Genomic DNA, 18,252 nt, shown 5'->3' with positions numbered 1-18,252 from the left:
ATGGCGCCTGCTCGACAAATGTTAATAACAAAGATACAATGAGCAGGCGGTGACTCGCCACTCAGTGGGTGGGCCACTTATCTAGCCGACGCGACTGGACGGCAAGGCAGCAACCATTCGGTCGCTTTCAGCGAGCCGTTTACCCGTGTGGGTCAGGATGGCGGGTGTATGGTTATAAATGGTGATTTCGATACGAGAGGAATGTACAAGCAATGTACTGAATGTACCTAAAATTAAAAGCAATGTACCTTTTTGGAACACAAGTTATTTCAAAAAATAAGTGAGCCGCTAACCTGACCGTCAGAATGGCGTGTGTAGGTATTCTTAAATCTTAGCACATTACTAACAATTCAAGATTGTTATTAGTATGACAGCAATGTACGAGTAATGTACCTCAACATGTAGAAAATTCATCAATATGCAACAAAAGGTTTCAGAGTAATTTGAAAATAAAAATTCTCGAAAATTTCAACGCCTGATTATTTTTATTAGCAATCACCAAGTTAGGCAAACTCGACTATGCATTTCACTTCCACCCTGCGAGCTCTAACATTATTGCTCCCACTCTGACCGGCCAATGTAGGCAGCCAGAGGTGAGAGTCCTGCGACCCCCGCTGGGTCCAAGCCGGAGACGGAGGGCCTGACCAACTGTCGGGGATCTCAGCTCCGTGGTGTCGTCACTCACGAACAGCTCGCCACAAGCTGGCCTGCGGGCTAATTATTATTATGTAAAGTAAATTATTTCCATATCTCGGGCCTATGGAGTCCCGGACTTTTGGAAGGCGTGAATGTAACAATATCATAACAACATAACCACTAAACCCCACAATGGTTTGCATGAATATGATAAAAATAAACTAGTAAGGATCTAAATATTTACTGAATTCGCCGCTGGACTACTGTATGTAAAAATAAAAGTCAAATATCTTTTTATTTTGCAGCGGAAGGGAATAGGAAAACCACTGCCCTATCTTTTCCTAAAAAAGTAGCATGGAGTATACGACACCGACAATGAGCGTGATGATCTTTTTGTTTATTGATCGCCATATTCTGATATTGGCGACAAATTCTGCAATTTTTTTGGTGAAATCAGATTTTCGTTTAGTGCTGTAGAAAAAAAAATGACGCTGGGGAAAAGCTTACCCCGTCACTGCCACCAAACAATGATTGTAATTTTTAAACGGCGTGACAGCAAATTCTGATATTTGGCGATAAATTCACGACATTTTTTGGGTGAAATTAGATCCTCGCTGCCTGCTGTAGTTATTGAGACACAAAAAAGTGATGTTGAAATATATTTTTTTTTCAACATCACTTTATTTATTGCCATTTTGAACGGGGCCTGTCGAGCAGTTCTGATATTATATAGCGACTTTCAACAAATGAGTTACAGACATTTTGATGGTGAAATCCCGCAGAAGTCCGTGTTGCTCTATGGTGATATCAGATCGTCGCTAAGTGCTGGAACAAAAGTGCTGCTGGGGAAAAGCTTTTTTTAACGGCAGACCAACAAATTACTGCAACTGATATTTGGCGACAAATGTATATTTGAACTCTTGAGATTATGATTAAGAACCGTAATGATGAGATGATATCAGCCCATAACTTTCGTAACATCACGAATGTATCCTAAAGGGCTATGCAGAGGATTAACTTAATTTCTAACGGCTTTTACCTACTACATGTCCGGGAAGGTAAACACAGCGTCCTGTTTTTCATTCGTTCGCAGTCTCGTATAGAAATGAAGGTTTGTTCTATAAAATGTATCGTATTGTACAAGTACTTCTGTCGTCAAGTGGTTGAGTCGAAGGTATGTCATTAGCATAAAAATTTACTTACAAAAGTAGGGTAGGTACTAAAGTGTCACTGTGGCTCTCAGTGAGGCAAAAACACGAGGCTGCGCAAACCCCTTTCACTACTATCGACGCTCCGAAAAGTTATTCTATTTAAATTAAACAGTTTCGTAATTCTTTATACGACAGCCCGAATTAGGTACAAGTTGTTTCATCGGAAATTCCAAGGATTTTAGGACGTTTTTATCAATGTCTACCTCCTGCGTGATTGGGTAAGTGAATTCAAAGATTGTTTGTTTGTTTGTATACTCTTTATTGCTTTAGAATACAAGAAAATTGTTTGTAGCTTATAGCAAGTAGGTTTTATACATGTAAGTAAAATGTTAATTACAATACAGTGACTTTACAGTCACTCACAGTCACACATATCAGTGCCATAAGATCGTACCTACTAAGAACATTTTTGATTTCATTTGAAGTAGTCTACTTGTACAAGACTACCGGGACGATAAGCAACACAGTACATAGTACTTATCCATCTTTAAGGTTCCATAAATGCGAAAGTAACAGGTAAAGTAAGCATGCCTAAAACACTTTCTCCTATAGCATTTAAGAAAGCACTTACGTCTAGTTTTTAGTAGGCGAATTACGCACGGATCTTGATATAACAAAATCCAATGAGAACAGATTATTGGATACCCGGGAATGTGACAATTATCCCACTCTAGTGGCTGGCACATTCTCCAACAAATAGTATAATTAAAACGTAAGTTGTTTCACAAAGCGCGCGCCCCATGTGTCCTCCTAACGAACTGTTTTTCAGCGCGGCCGCGGTCGCCATTCTAAACTAATTTGATTAACATAATGTGTGTATGTGGGTCACATTTGTTCTCCCGGCTTTGTTTACGGGACTCTAATTGACGTAAAAACGGGACAAGTGACGTAGAAATTTTCCACCGGATTAAGTGGAGCCACGCAAAGCGTTTTAAAATGCTAATACGAGATCAAATTTAAATGGCTTTTAATACAGTTCAAGTTTTAACGATGATTTACGTACAGTCACGTCCAGTTTGCAGTATAATCTTTTATGTCACCGTAATTGTACCTATATATTGCGTTAGGATTACCTATGACCATATTAATTGTGGATGCATGTTTTAGTCTACACCTTTATCTACACATGTATACCTACATAATGAACGTATGTAGGTATATAAGTAACGTCCGTGATTCTCAAGAATAAGAAGAGCCACAACTAAGTAAAAGCTAAATTATTTTAAAGTGTATAGTTTTGATTTTATATAATGAACCTGGGAACATGGGTCAGAGATAAATTTAGAAATCTTTCAATTACTTACTTTATCTAAACAATAAAGAGTAAGACGTTTGACTATCATACGTGTGTAGAATATAAGTACTAAAATGTATTGCGTTGGCGTAAAATATATCTCATTTGACTAAGCTGTCCTCTTGTCTATTGTTTATGCAATAGCCAGAAAGTAGAATCTGCGCCACGAAAAAAATGCCGCGTGGTGTCGCAGTGTCTGTCTGCATTATAATTATTATGACTAGTTATTTATAGTTACATTGAAATTCACAGGACTTCTTTGTCTATTTCTATATGACCACGGTGGAAATAACAAAGCCGTCCCTGTATCTAAACATGCATAGAAGTTAAGTAGATTCATTTTAATTAAGTTGGTGTATTAAGTACACCGTTATAATGCACAGAACTATAATAATATTCCAACCGTGATAATTGAAATAATATTATAAATGCGGCTATAATTCCGTGACGCGAACATATTTAATTTATCAAACGGACCGTTCTTAGAAACCAATGTAAAAGAAAATTCGTAAAATCTGGAAAAAGAAACAGTAAAAGGGATTGAGATTGACATGGATCACCCGAACTGACTGACACTTCCTTTATATCGCTTGAATATGAGGGATAAAGTCATGTCATGATATTAAAGGGGTGGGGGAGGGGCGTCGGCACATTTACATAATGTCTGAGCCCCTCCCGGCCTGTGTTATAAATAGAGTGGCGGCTCCGCTGCGCCCGCTAGGCGCTAGTTCGCGCTTTATAAAACTTTATTACACTCTTGTCGCGCCTCATTCAGACAATTTAAATCCATTTCAGTATCAGTTACGAGTACGAGTGTCCTCCCTGCCCTAGTGTGAAATAATCTTCTCAAATGTTATGGATTAGACCGTTACATGAATAATGGGGTGAACCACCCGTTCAATGCTCATGCTATTCGTCAGGCGCTAAAATAAAGCAATTCTATTGGTTCAAAGTTCGCCTCGTATTACTGATGCATGAACGAGTCCTAATAGTGTAATGTGTTGAGGGAGGCACTTGCTAGAGTTTTTGAAAATAAAACGCCAGGGCAGTTATGAAACGATGCACACTGTCTATCTTGTTGCACAGGAAGAGAGCTAGATATTACAAAACTTGTTACCACCTTAAGGAATATAAAAAAAAAACAATATTTTAGTTGGTGTTGCCAACAATGCAGATTCAAACTGTAGCTAAGTAGATTCATATTTTAATGACCATAAAATCACCCGGGGTGATTCCTGTCACTATTGAATTCAATTCAATACTTACATCCATCGTAGGACATCGTATCATCGTAGCAAGTTGTTTTCTGATTACTTGCGGGTCTATCCACTTCATTAGGATGATGGGCGTGAATTTATGTACGTTTAATATCAGTGAGGAAACTGGTCATTAAAATATTATACCACTTAGCTACAGTTTGAATCTGCATCAGTAATACGAGGCGAATTTTGAACCAATAGAATTGCTTTATTTTAGCGCCTGACGAATAGCATGAGCATGCTATGGCTAGATTTTTGTGGACTCTTGTAGATTTGCCACAATGATATTAACTACTTGGCCAGACAAATGGGGATCTCTGAGGACACTCATTGCACCCGGTGGAACATTTAAGACGACAGGTCTGAGAGCATTACACTGCATAGGCAAAAGTAAAAGGCATTTATGTTATGCCAACAAAAAATAATGTATTAGGTCAAATATTTGTAATATTGTGTAGAAGAATTTAGGATAGACATTCCATGTTCCCGTCGGGATCTAGCTAATAGACTTGAAGTATTTCGTCTACAAGATATTAATTACATATTGTGTTCGCTTCATAGGAGGCTTCAGTATAATAAGGAGAATTAATTAATTTGTGGTTAGTTGGACTGATCCTTGTATTAGGTACTTATCTTAATTCTAACCAGGCCCACATTAGTATAATTAGGTACCTACATATTGTATGTCTTAAGGTAAATGTACTTACGTCCAGATTTTTCAACTAAAATCTTTAGTTACATTTTTATTACGCAACACATTCAATTATGTTAGTCAAAATCAAGCACACTTTATTTCTCAGAACTTAGTTTTAACAAGCAGACACAATACATAGATGCAGTACAAGTAGCGTACGCCAATCGACTCAACCGTTTTAATTTCCAACAATAGGTACTCTGCAAGTATTATTTTTAAAACGCACTTAATTGTACAATATCTTGCGAGAGTCGAAGTCTGTCAAACATAATTCGGCGAATTTTAATTATTAGAACAAAGAAATCTATGATCTATACCTAATTATCCATTTAATCATTTATAAAAAAAATCTGAACGTGGGTAAGTACCTGAGTAAATAATGGCTGACATAAGCCGAGATGCGAGGCTGCAGCGTAGCGACGTTATGCGGATTTCATTGTATCGTATGCACGTTACGTGTTCGATCCACATAAAAAAGATTTTCTTCGACAAATTCCACCTTTGTTCCAGTAATTTCTGGGGAAAACAAAAACACAGGGAAAAAGTTCAAAAAAGGGGATGAATGCGTATTTTCCGGGAAAATCAAGGAAATGTTGTTCAAATAACCCTTCGTCGGACTGGTCCTCGTTAGACTCTCAACTTTTGTCCGAATCTAATATAGATGAACGAAAAAATTGTGCAGAATGGCCTAATCTTTGACTGAATTTGACTGCTATACCTATACCTACTACAGTTTTGCTTTTATAAATACACACATATATCACTTTACTTCTTTAATTTTATATTAAATGCATCGATTAGACCACAATCTCATCTAATGGAAAGTGAAGATATCTAAGGTGGTACACGCTTATCATTCAAATTAATACTTATTCATTCTAGTTTTGAAGATTCCGAAATTGTAATGACTGAGAAACAGCAGCGGAGCAAGAGAGCAATAATAGAATGTAGGTACCTACACTTAACTTATAACCCATGCCTTTTATCTTAGGAATAGGGTCGGGCGTGTAATAAATAATAATTATAGTTATATCACAATTACGTGCGGAACTAATCTAAATATTCCATATGACGTACGCTATATAAAGCTGTAATGTACCTACATTGTTTTAAGTTTACGCGGTTATTATCATAATTAAAACACATAATAACGGGTTCTTACCGCATACATGGCACTTGCAACAGTGTCGAAATATCGGGAGTCTCATATCCCTACTGTAAACGCGGTAAGAACCCGTTATTATGTGTTTTAATTATGTAATGTACTTACTGTACTCAATGAATTTTGTCAATGTGTCAGTCAATGCTGTTAACATTGTACATGGATAGTTCTGCAGGGTTGGTCTCACGATTTTCTAAGTAGCAATATTATAATAAGTTCTGTGAAGTTAACAGCTTCGATTGACGTATTGACACAATGCATTAGGTAGATTACAGCTTCGCTAGAGTTCTATGCTCGAGTCGAGTGTCCTGTCTGTTATAACACGAGTAGCTGCTCGATTCTATGGCAGACGAGAGCAGAACAATAAGTGAAATTATATTCTCGCAAATTTTTTGAGTAAATATTTTGAAGATTGTCGCTTCTCTTTAACTTGGAAGTTTTCTGTTGACGCCTGAAATAAGGTTGCTCGTTTGGCAGGCTTTTTCTTTTTACGCATCTAATTTTAGGCAACTTGTTGATTTAGTAAGTCTGGGGAGCCGACAAATAACTCTGATTAAAAAAGTTTCTTAGCTCTCTGACGAATAATATTTTATGAACCACATTGTTTGTTTGTGTTTGACTATTACGAAAAAACCACAAAAGACTCTAAATAAACATATTAAGTACTTTTTTTAAATAGTTATGCGGTTCTCTACAATCTCACCTAAGTAAGTAAAGATGAAGCTTAAGGGTGTTGGGACCCTAGCCAGTTTTATTCCTTTACCTAGATGGCGTACGTGTAGCGCATTCAGTGTAAAACATAAATAGATTACTCTTTTTCTCATTTACCATTATTTCTGAGGCTTCATTTTATTTTTGCCACAATAAGTAAAATAATAATGTACATTCTCATACAATTAAAAGTATTTACTAAGTTTCTGTATTTTTAATTGTTACATAAACGTAAATATAATTTTACAAAACTTTTTAGTTTTTCCACCAACCTGCATTGGAGCAGCGTGGTGGAGTATGCTCCATACCCCCTCCGGTTGATTGAGGGGAGGCCTGTGCCCAGCAGTGGGACGTATATAGGCTGGTTATGTTTATGTTAGTTTCTACGCCGTAGTACCTATTGACGCCGAAACGTATACAGCGCAGGTCCTAACACCCTTAAAGTGGTATACGTTTACCTAGTAGGCAAACGCCTATTCACTTTAGTTAGGTACTAAATTAAGAGCAATAATAATAAGTAAAACTCCACACCTCATACTAAGTACTTATATGCACATGCCTACATTATCATGATGTTCTACATGAAGTGCTTCAGTGTCTGCAATAGCTTAAGAACTGAAGACAACTTCAATGCCACTTGAAACGTGTTACACTTTAAATGCTGCAATGAAAACCCTAATGGAAAGTATAGAGTAGGAATTTTACGTTATTAGATGTCTACTACTTACCTCCTAAGTAACTTTGTGATATATTTTTTGTTAACAAAACGTCGCTATTGAGACGTTAGTTTCAATCCAAGTAAAAATTTGTAGTCTCAATTTTTTATTCGTAGTAAAATCAACTGAATAAAATCGAGGTTTTGTTGAAGAAAATCACATCAGAATGTGATTTTATCAAATTCAAATTCAATAGGGTTTTACAGAAGGCGCTAACGAGGTTTTCACTACGATTTTTTTTTGACCTGTCTTATTGTAGATTTGCCGCAGATGGCATTAACTTGGCCGGACAAATGGGGAGCGCTCAGGGCTCTCACCCGGTTAAGACAACAGGCCTGAGGGTGCCCAATTGGGTGCGAACCTCGGCTCAGGGCGTCGTCTGAGAGGAAGAATATTTCAAAGAATTAATCGACTCTAGTGGGTCGATAGCGATAAGCGCTGAAAGAGGGAAATTGTCGACCACGCCGGCGGGGTCAGTATCGGGGTTCTGAAGTGTTTGGTGTCGTGAGCTAAGTGGCTGCCTCTATGGCTGGAATAATCGGGTCTTCATTTTCGCTATGAGGCGACGAGATGTAACTACTTAGTAGTTGTTTGACATTTGATATTCCGGGTACATCTTAAAGAACCGCCAACCTGTACTTGTAATCAAATTGTCATAATAACTTTGCCCCGGCGTACACGTAGTTACGATGATAGTCAACAATAGTTCACAAATGACCTACAAAAGTCATTAACTCATCATCAAGCCTAGATTCAAGGCAAACTGAATATCGCGATCATTAGTTGACAAAGCACTCGTTAGTTATACATGTAGATTAAACACAAGTGAACCCAAACTGAAGACGACGGCAAATATAATTAACGCCGTGTGTTAGATCAATTAATTAAAGCATACATTACTGAAATCAAATATTGGATTATTCGTTTAAGTGCGTTATCACTCTAAAACTAGACGGAGTTAAGCTCGCTGTACACAGAAGCTGTCTCAAGTCGCGGCTCCGGGAGCGCGATTTATTATGATACCGCGCGGATTTCAGTGTGACTAGGTATACTCGTACAAATTTGCTCGCAGTGGAGAATGCTCCATACCCCGTCAGACTGATTGAGATACAGAAATACACTGGTGGTTGTGAGGTCAGGATGGTCGGTGTATGAGACATACCATTTAGCGTTCAAAGCTTAACTTAAATACTTACATATTTTCCGTACAATATTTCTGCGTAAGTATATTTAATTAAGATATGTCATACTACACAGGCGGTCCTGATGTGAGGACATTGCCACCAAGATTGTTCTGTGTTTTGGTGGGCACGTTAACAGTCGGTCCTGGTTACTATTTACTTAATTAAAGTGCGTAGTCGTTACATTTTTTTACTTTTGATGGGTTTGTTCTTGGCCGCAGACTTGGCCCGAAGGCATTGACGACATGAAGATTGATTGATTGATGATTGATTGAAAGCATTGGCATGTCAGGGGTCTTTGGCGTCTTCGTCGTAACCCTGACACCAGGCTTGATGGGGTTGGTACTCCACCTCACAACCGGCACGATAGAAGAAGAATGTAGCAATACCATAACAACGTAATCCCACTGATAAACTGGTGTGTACGTTAGGTAACTAGCAATGAAACAACCTAGTGGTTTGCGAGCCGGTTTATTACTAGCGCATGACGCGCCGTTAAATAGGCAGGTGTCACCGGTAGGTACCTATGCACCATAAACCCCACAATAAGTAGACACCAGGGTTGATGACCCACACGAGAGAATAATTCAATCATTACAAATCTACCAAGCCCGGGACTCTTCCGTTATCACTTCAGTGTGAAGCAAGCTTAACATAATAACTCCACAGATTATAACTCAACACAATCTGAACTGGAAGGTATATTTCTGCGGCTATGATCGATCATCTAATCTCTAAGGCTTTGCCTAAATTCATCTGTCAATTAGGAATCCTGACATTGTTATTTACTTCGGTGCGAAAGATAATCTAGTGTTAATGTAGAAACTGACAAGGGTGTACATTGGATTACAATAATAGAATCAAATCAAACTAATTTCTTGCGTCTATTCTACTGGAAATATAGAATACCTTCAAGGTCTCTTCATTTTCAGAATACTTAATTCTCAATTCTCAATTATTGCATTCCATGTAGTACAATGAGGTGTTACATAGGTAAGTATACGAACTAAAACATGGACCCTGTAGGTCACAGCAACGTTGAAGGGAAGAGAGAAAGTGTGTATTAAAATAATAACATATCATTTAAAAATTCGTCCACAGTATAATAGCTCTTTTTAATTAGCATTGTTTTTAGACTTTTTATAATAGATTTAGTTTTATCACTTAAGTACTTTGGCACTTAAGCATATTTTATACCAACTAATGATAAACTATCTATGAACTTACCTACACAGGATGAATATCAAAATTAAACCTGATAAACAAAAATTAAGATTCATCCCCTTAGCATTATCTTGTTTTTCACAGGGTCCGCTTATCTAACCTGAAGATTTGCCTGTCTGCTCCTAACCCGCGAAGAGAAAACCAGCCCAATACAAGTTAGGTCACATACCTCCCAAAATGCATTTCTCGGGAATGTGGGTTTCCTCACGATGTTTTCTTTACCACTGGGCACGTGATAATCATTATGAAACATGAATTCAAACATGAATTCGAAAACAAATTCGACAATCATTGGTCACAGGTCTAAAACCTGTGCTGGACTCGAACTTGCGACCTCAAAGTGAGAGGCAAGCGTTAAATTCTACCAACTGGGCTACCACGGTTCCTCAGAAAATTTATATTCAACTTAATAAATCATATTCTAATATGTTCCGAGTTGTAATATGTACGCAGTAGGTAGGTAATGTGGTCGGATATCTGTCCGTACTAATATAACAGTGTCCATCATTTGCGTCTGGTTTGATTGCAGGTGGGTTCATTTCATCTGCAATCGTCTTGTTTTACGTCGAATTCAACATTCGACCCGAATTACGAATGCTGATTATATTACGTAGGATTTGTTGAAAAAATACACGTGAGCGTTTGATTTTTTCCCCCACTAGAGTGGATTAAATCTTCAAATATAATCCTTTCAGACGACGCCCTGAAACTAAGTTGTCTGTTGTCTTAAATTTTGTACCGGGTGAGAGACAGCGCTCCCCATTTGTCCGGCCAAGTAGTTAAAGAAATTTGCGGCAAATCCACAATAAGGCACGCCAAAAAAAGTTTGATTTTCTACTCACCATAAGGGCCCTATCTCACTAGAACAAGACAACCACAGTCGCGCCACCAACAAAATATATTTATAAATGCTACTTCACCTGAGGGGTTAAAAAGGCCACATTGTAGCAATTCATTTAAAAAAGCAATATTGTAATTTGTGCATAAGATAAGATAAGATATTTATTGCATTCCTGATGTTTTTACAGAAGTCTTAAAAGTAGAGGAAAATGCAAACAGGAACTCACTCTATCAGGACACTGCTACAACAACTTATAATTATACACATTGAAAACAGAAAACCAAGAATAAAAAAAATAAAGACTAAGTTAAAAAAAAATACGTACTTTTACAATAATCAGTTTCTAAAAGATTCGTTAAAATACTCTTGCAGCGTATAAAATGTTTTTTCATTTAAGTATTTTTTTAACGACATTTTGAAGAGATTTATTTTGTCTATTTCAGTTATATAAAAGTAAATGCGCAATGCAAGCAAAAGTCTAAAGCAATATTGCTTTTTTTAGATGAATTGCTGGGATAAAATGGCCTCATCGCCTTTTTTTCCCCCCTGGTGTCGGATATGGTGCATGGTGCAAAATACCATGGTGCGGCGCCCTAGTGACACATAGCCGTTATATACGTAGTTTCTACCTATCAGCAATCAAATACATTAAGAAGCAACATGTACTTTATGGAATATTGTAAAAATATTAAAAATATATATATGAAGAGTACTAAACTAATCCATCAACATATATTTCTCTTTATAATCCGGAAATTGTTTTCTTGAATTGATCGGATTGAAACTACGAATAAATAATTGAAAACACTGAAGATTTCCTAACTTGGCAGGATTATTATTATTATTGCGTATGGCACACAAATATCCTGCTTGGATCAAATATCCAGCTTAAGCTCCCCTAACCAAGTCTCCGCTGCATCCGTCACACAATGCAGTTCGGCTATACCACCTGGGAACCGGTGCAGAGGGCACTCGTTCACTATGTGGGATATGGTTTGGTCCGGGTGATCACATTCACAGTATGGTGACTTGGCAGGATGATGATGGATAATACTTTTATGATGGATAATATTTTTTGTTCCAGTGACAAGAGTCGGTATTCCTATCAAATACGCATCAGAAACTTAAGTACCTATTCAGATAATTAAGTATTTTATGACTTTCCATTTCAGTTAAAGTTAAAAAATAGATAAAACATTATTTATTGCACTAGTGCGGTGTGACGCGACATATTTATTTACCACCCTTCTGGGATATGTAATGCACAGATTGAATTACTGAATCAGCTTACGGTTCATTAGGCGGCCACGTTTGAGCAGCTGATTACATTGTCGTATCGACTGGTTGATTAAAGGACTTAACGTGACCACGGTACACTCCAATTATATATGCAAGTCGTTGTGACGAACAAATATGAATTTTGCACTTATTAAAACGATTGATCGCCTGGTTACCCTCAGGTATCGTGTCTTAAACGTTTATCGGTGAAACGGCCTCTGTAGTCTAGTGATTGAGCTTTGGGCTCATGATCCTGAGGTTCCATGTTTGAATCCCGGTGGGGGCACATAACAAATATCACTTTTTGATCTCTTATTGCATAAAGTAAAATGATCCGTGCTTCGGAAAGCACGTTGGTCTCGGTTACTAAATACCGATGGCTCAATCACCCTGAAAGAAAACAGGTAATCTATCCCACAACCCACACGACAGAAAAGGATCGCGCGAGAACGCTCTCTGCTTCTCATTTGTCCAGGAAAGTTGGTAGTGCTACCCGGGGCAAATTTACTACAACTCCTATTTGATTCTGGTTCTGGTTTTCGAGTTCAGCCACTAACAATCTGAAGCGTCTACTTCAGGTCGGTCCTTCTGGTTCTGAACGATCGTGATCCGCTAATCACTTCGCGGTTTCACTCGAGGAGTAGCCTGTTTCAATGACCATTAGTATTCTGATACAATTTCTCTGTTAATTTTCCGAGTCGACAACATTACTGTACGTAGGATCGTGTAGCTGAGACTAACTGAAAGCCGCTTGTTATTTATGAGCCCTAAATTGGAGGTGGAATACACCGTTAATAAAATATTTGCGCTTGACCTCGACATTACGTATGAAACGGGTGTTGCGGTCAAGACTGCGATGTCTTAAATATATAAACAAAGTTAGTTACTTGACAACTTTGGTTGAGAATCCGTGATAACTTTGTCAGGAGAACGTGTTACCTACGTTTTAGTATCACGGGTTCAGTCCCAGCTCGGGCTTTAAACCATTAAATTGGGTCATAGACACACTTCTCTTGCTTCCTCCACATTCATCAATCGCCTCATACACGCACGCCGGTGAAGAAGTGCGGAGAAGTGTGTCAGGATCGAAGCAAATGGAATTCTATAGTCTCTGCTTACCCCGGTGGGAAAAAGGCGTGAGTTTATGTATGTATGTATAGGTCATAGATAATTGATGTCACTTGGATTCCAGGATTTGTTACCTGTTATATCATAGCCTCGTTCCTTATGTAACATGGGGCCTACACATAGCTGGCGAGCAGTGGGTGTACTTAGAATACACTTCTGCCTACCATTTTGGGGTGTAGGGGTGATGCTACGTTATGTAATCATCTCAAACCTCAAAGTACAATACTGAGTTAAGTAGCTAAATATCGCGGTAATAAACTTGAATAAGTACGTAGTATTATTCCTTATTCTGTGCTTGAATGACCAATCAGTGTTTCCCAAACCTTGCAGTAAGCTCACAGAGAATGAAGCAAAGGATGAATAAAGCGAGCGCTAACTCCCGCTGGGATTTTTGAAAAAAATCGAGGCACAAAGGTGCGCCCGTACCTAATTTCAAACTCAAATAACCCTGCCAATTTGCAGAGCAAACACTCGAGTGGCACTCTTGCCGCGCGGCAAGAGTTCCACCCTGTCTGGTTAATATTGCATAATCCCTATTATGAAGGAACTCCACTTTCTTCACTAGACGACCGGCGCAGTAATAAGTTTCTGTTCAAACTCAAATTTCCATACAGGCGATTTAAATATTTTCTAAGGTTTGCAGTTTGAAGAAATATCTATAGAATAGAAGCTGCTGTGTCGTATTATAGGGACACGCTCACGGTAATGGCGATTATACGGAAAAATACATTAATTCCTTGAAATAATCTTCCGTAAACCTTCCGATACTTGAGTTCAAGAACGTTAAGTGCTACTTAAATGGGGATGTAATTCCAATTTAAATGTAAGTCCTCTATCCTCGGGCGCTCACCAGAACGTAACGAACACTCACAATTCTAAACATTTTATCCATTAATCTGTCCCCTAATCTAACCCTGGATTCGCCTCTGTGAGCAGCTTTTAGGATATTATACTAAATGGACAAAAAAGCTCAGCCCTTATCTTCCATTCTCTGAATAAATGCTATTTCCAATTCATAAAGATCCTCAGTTTTACGAGTCTCCTTTTATGCCTCCCTCGAACTCTGTATCCGACTAATGAAACCCATTTTTCCCTCTAACGAACTGAAACACGATCTCTCAGGGAGGTTACTTATTTATACACTTACATGGGACCCGGTTCTAATTTCCATCATTAGTATTAAACAAATATTTACCTAAGTAGGTAGCTTGGAGTCCCGGCTGAGCCACCGAATTATATTTTATCAGTTTCAATTCATATTTGGAAACTACCAGTTTCCTGGATTTGCGCCCAGTTAATGGAAATAGGTATCTGTTTGTGTAACCAACGAACTAAATCACTCTACGTATTTGAATAAATATATTTTTTTAATTTCATACGTTACTAAAATTATAACATTACCTCCGACTGGGGTAGGCAGAGACCCCATAATTTCACAAAGTATGATCCTGACACACCACTTTGCTCTTTCAGCATTGATTTATGAAGTTTGTGATTAATACTGTTGAGGCCAAATCAAAAATAGCTACCATTTTTGCCAATTACGAGATTACAATTTGTAAACTAAATTCTTAGAAGCCGGTAGATATAAATTATTCCGATGAAACTGGAGTATCAAAAGAATACTTTCCTAGGAAAACAGAAGACACAATTAAAGACTTAGTAGGTGGTACTTAGAGGTTACTGCGCGCAAGATAATAATAATTATTATTATCTGGATCAGTTTCTTTATTCAGTGAATCGTGGAATAAAATTGTTACTCTAACACTACAGAGTGTTGCTGTTTTAACGAATTAACTTTAATGAACTGCCTTTGTTTTGGCCGAACAATAGGTCCAGATCTAAAAGATGAGATCTATTACCACAACTGTGTGTTCTCGACAATATAGTTATGTTACTGAACTCATTACACGAGTAGTAGAGTCTAAAAAATATTATTATGCATACATTTCTGGAGTATTTTTATTACACTTATATTATTATTACGTCATACGAACAAACTTTCGCCTCTAATCCAGGGGTGAGTAGAGCCAAAAATATGAATAATTACTTAGAGGCACCCACAAGTAATAAGAATAACTACTTGGAGGCACTTTTAATGCGAAGTTCTAAGATGGATTATTATAAAGAGAACGGCGACGGATGGTCAGCTCATCAGGTCCTTGAAGTTAGAAAGAATAATTGCTTCTGGATCATTCTTCAGGTTTTTACGATATGAAAGTTTATGCTTTTTTTTGCGCCCAATCGAGTATAGAACCAAATACTCATAATAATATTTGCCTCAGAATATTGACGTGCTTTTATAATTGTAAGTTGGTTTTGATTTAATTTTTATTACCACTATCGTAACGTCAATTATCAAATTATGCCAATAAATCAATTTAATTTATTTTAATTTAATTTCAACTTTTTTATTTATAGCGTGTAGCGGATAGTAATGACGAAATCAATTATATATTTTATTTAATATTAACAGTGAAAATAATTATTCTGCTTGTTGAGCATTTCATTCAGAACTTCATTCTGCAGATTATGTTCTGGTGGCCATGTTTTTGTGTGTTTGTGTAAGCGTTTTATACGGATAGATTCTGACCCTAGACTGAATATAAAAATACGACTTCTAAAAGAAAAAAAATATGGATAAAATTTGACTTTTTCCGTGGTGCGGACTATATTTAAAGCTGGTATTATCTTTAATCTAGTTTAGTTTATCGGTTGCAAAGGCGGAGATAGCCATCGGTATGGCAATGCAGAACGGAAGGGGGAAATCATCGGGACTGTAACCTGGAACCTGACAGAGGGCAGCAGTAACTGTCAGTAATATTCAGAGGCGGAGGACAGGAGTCCTAGTACGGCTTTGAAATAGACTACTCTGGGGGCCATCCCACTCTCGTCAGACAGAGTACTGCGGGACGCCAGGCAAGAGGGAAACCACTGTCCTATTTTTCCCAAAAAAAGTAGCATGGAGAATGTTACACCGGCAAGAGCGTGGCTCTTAAATTAATGCTTATATTTAGTCTTCATTTTTAGGCGAAACATGTACCGTGTAAAATTGCACTACTTATTCACAAAAGTTTACCGTGTCGGAACTCTTCGGTGGAGAATGTAGTGAGTTGCATCGTAACGTACCCGTGGTTGGGGCTGAAGGGCACTTCGGACTGCTCTCACTGTCCTGACATTAAACAGGCTTTTTGTAAATAAACGAAGGGATTTACTCGGTGAAATTGAAAAATGTCGCCTTATCTCAACCAGATTCATTTTGGATTTGGCCCTTTGTTTTTTTCAACATTCTTGGCAGAGTTTTATTATAACAATCAACAGAATGATTTTGACAGATACATACATAAACTCACGCCAATAACCCCTAATAGGGTGGGTAGAGCCATCAAAGACAACTTGCAGCCGGTTTTGATAGGAAGTTCTAAGATGAATATGATGAACCTTATGGTGACAAGGGTTCAGCCTATCGTCCGTAACAATTGACCATCATGTTAGAAATGACGTAGTCCCTCCATTGGAATTTATCACTTTAGTTCGACGTGCCCGGGAAGATAAGCAGCTGAATGTGGTGTATGTTTTTTATTTGCTTCCAGTCCTGCGTAGGAGCTGACAGGTAATAATGGCAAAATAAATAAAAAGGAAAAACTGTCGTGTGATGAATCACTTAATACATTGTAAGGTTTGTCTAGTCATCCTCTCTCTACGTCAATAAATGCATTTCACCACAAAGTTGCATTCACGTATGTAAAGCGTATGCGCCAATCACATGGCAATGTCGAAATAGTTAAAAGAAATCGCAAATTGTATCTGCGAATCTTCTTACATGGTAATAATGTTGTTGGCAAAATATCACTGGGTTTTAGAGTTGGGCCCACAACCCCGAACAGTAGATAAGCGATAATAAACAGTGTGGTAATGTATAGGATATCTGATTTTGACCGGCAGCATAACTTTAACAATAAGCTCGTAGTGCGCTATCGGCAAACTGGCGGCTTGTGCCCATTGTCATCATACATTATAAACTTTTTTTTACCATAGTGCGTGGAAGCCGCTTAAAACACCAGTTTTAGATTATATAATGCGATCTAGGAACATTTACGTTTAAAATAACTATAGCTACAGGATCAAGTTAATAAAAACTGCCTGATCAACGCTTCCGTCGCACACACAGTTCTCAATATTTCATACATAATGGATAACATCGATGAATCATATTTGTCGTGTCGTGTGACAGTGTGAACGTTCTCAAATTAACATATTATAGTTTTTTGGCGTTTTGTCCCTGTGAAGTGCGGTTCAGTTTACGGGGCGCGGGAACTGCGCTTATCTGTACATAACGGAGATACCCTCCCCTCTCCCCCTTCGCCCCGCAAGGGTTTACTGCCACTTCATGTAGTTTTCGCGAGGGAAAAGGAAATTGATTCTTCAGTTTGCGAATAGCTGGGAATTTTCTTTATTCCCCCGTATTTCCCCTGATTTGACTAAACTTGTGGTGCACGCAAATGTCTGCTTTCATTCTGTTGTTTGTTTTGTTTCGTCTTCGTCGTTCAACCACGTTCTATCATTCAGGTGCTGAATATACAGCGGGGGTGTTTTAAATGTTTGCAAATGTACTTATTGATGACTTACAGAAGATTAGTTGGGTTTGTTTTGACTATTAAGTATTTAATAGTATTAGACAGAACAACAGCCTCCGTGGCCTAGTGGTTAGAGCGTCAGGCTCACGATCTGGAGGTCCGGATTCGATTCCCGATGAGGACATTGTCGAAATCACTTTGTGAGACTGTCCTTTGTTTGGTAAGGACTTTTCGGGCTTGAATCACTTGATTATCCGAAAAAGTAAGATGATTCCGTGCTTCGGAGAGCACGCTAAGCCGTTGGTCCCGGCTATTGGCCGTAAAAACACCTCCAGCAAAC

At 38.1% G+C, this 18,252-nt stretch overlaps 1 protein-coding gene across 1 annotated transcript in view; it reads left to right on the top strand.

The window, feature by feature from the left end:
* Window positions 1-1,908: 1,908 nt before the first annotated feature.
* Window positions 1,909-18,252, top strand: part of LOC126377776 (trypsin-7-like) — a 34,077-nt gene continuing 17,733 nt past the window's right edge. Inside the window, exon 1 of the mRNA XM_050025599.1 lies at window positions 1,909-2,065. The gene's annotated coding sequence lies outside the window, so the exon portion shown is untranslated. The remainder of the gene's footprint in view (window positions 2,066-18,252) is intronic.

This window comes from Pectinophora gossypiella, chromosome 24 (assembly GCF_024362695.1).
Source record: "Pectinophora gossypiella chromosome 24, ilPecGoss1.1, whole genome shotgun sequence".
Taxonomy (NCBI): Eukaryota; Metazoa; Arthropoda; class Insecta; order Lepidoptera; family Gelechiidae; genus Pectinophora; species Pectinophora gossypiella.
This window is presented reverse-complemented; position numbering and strand designations above follow the sequence as displayed.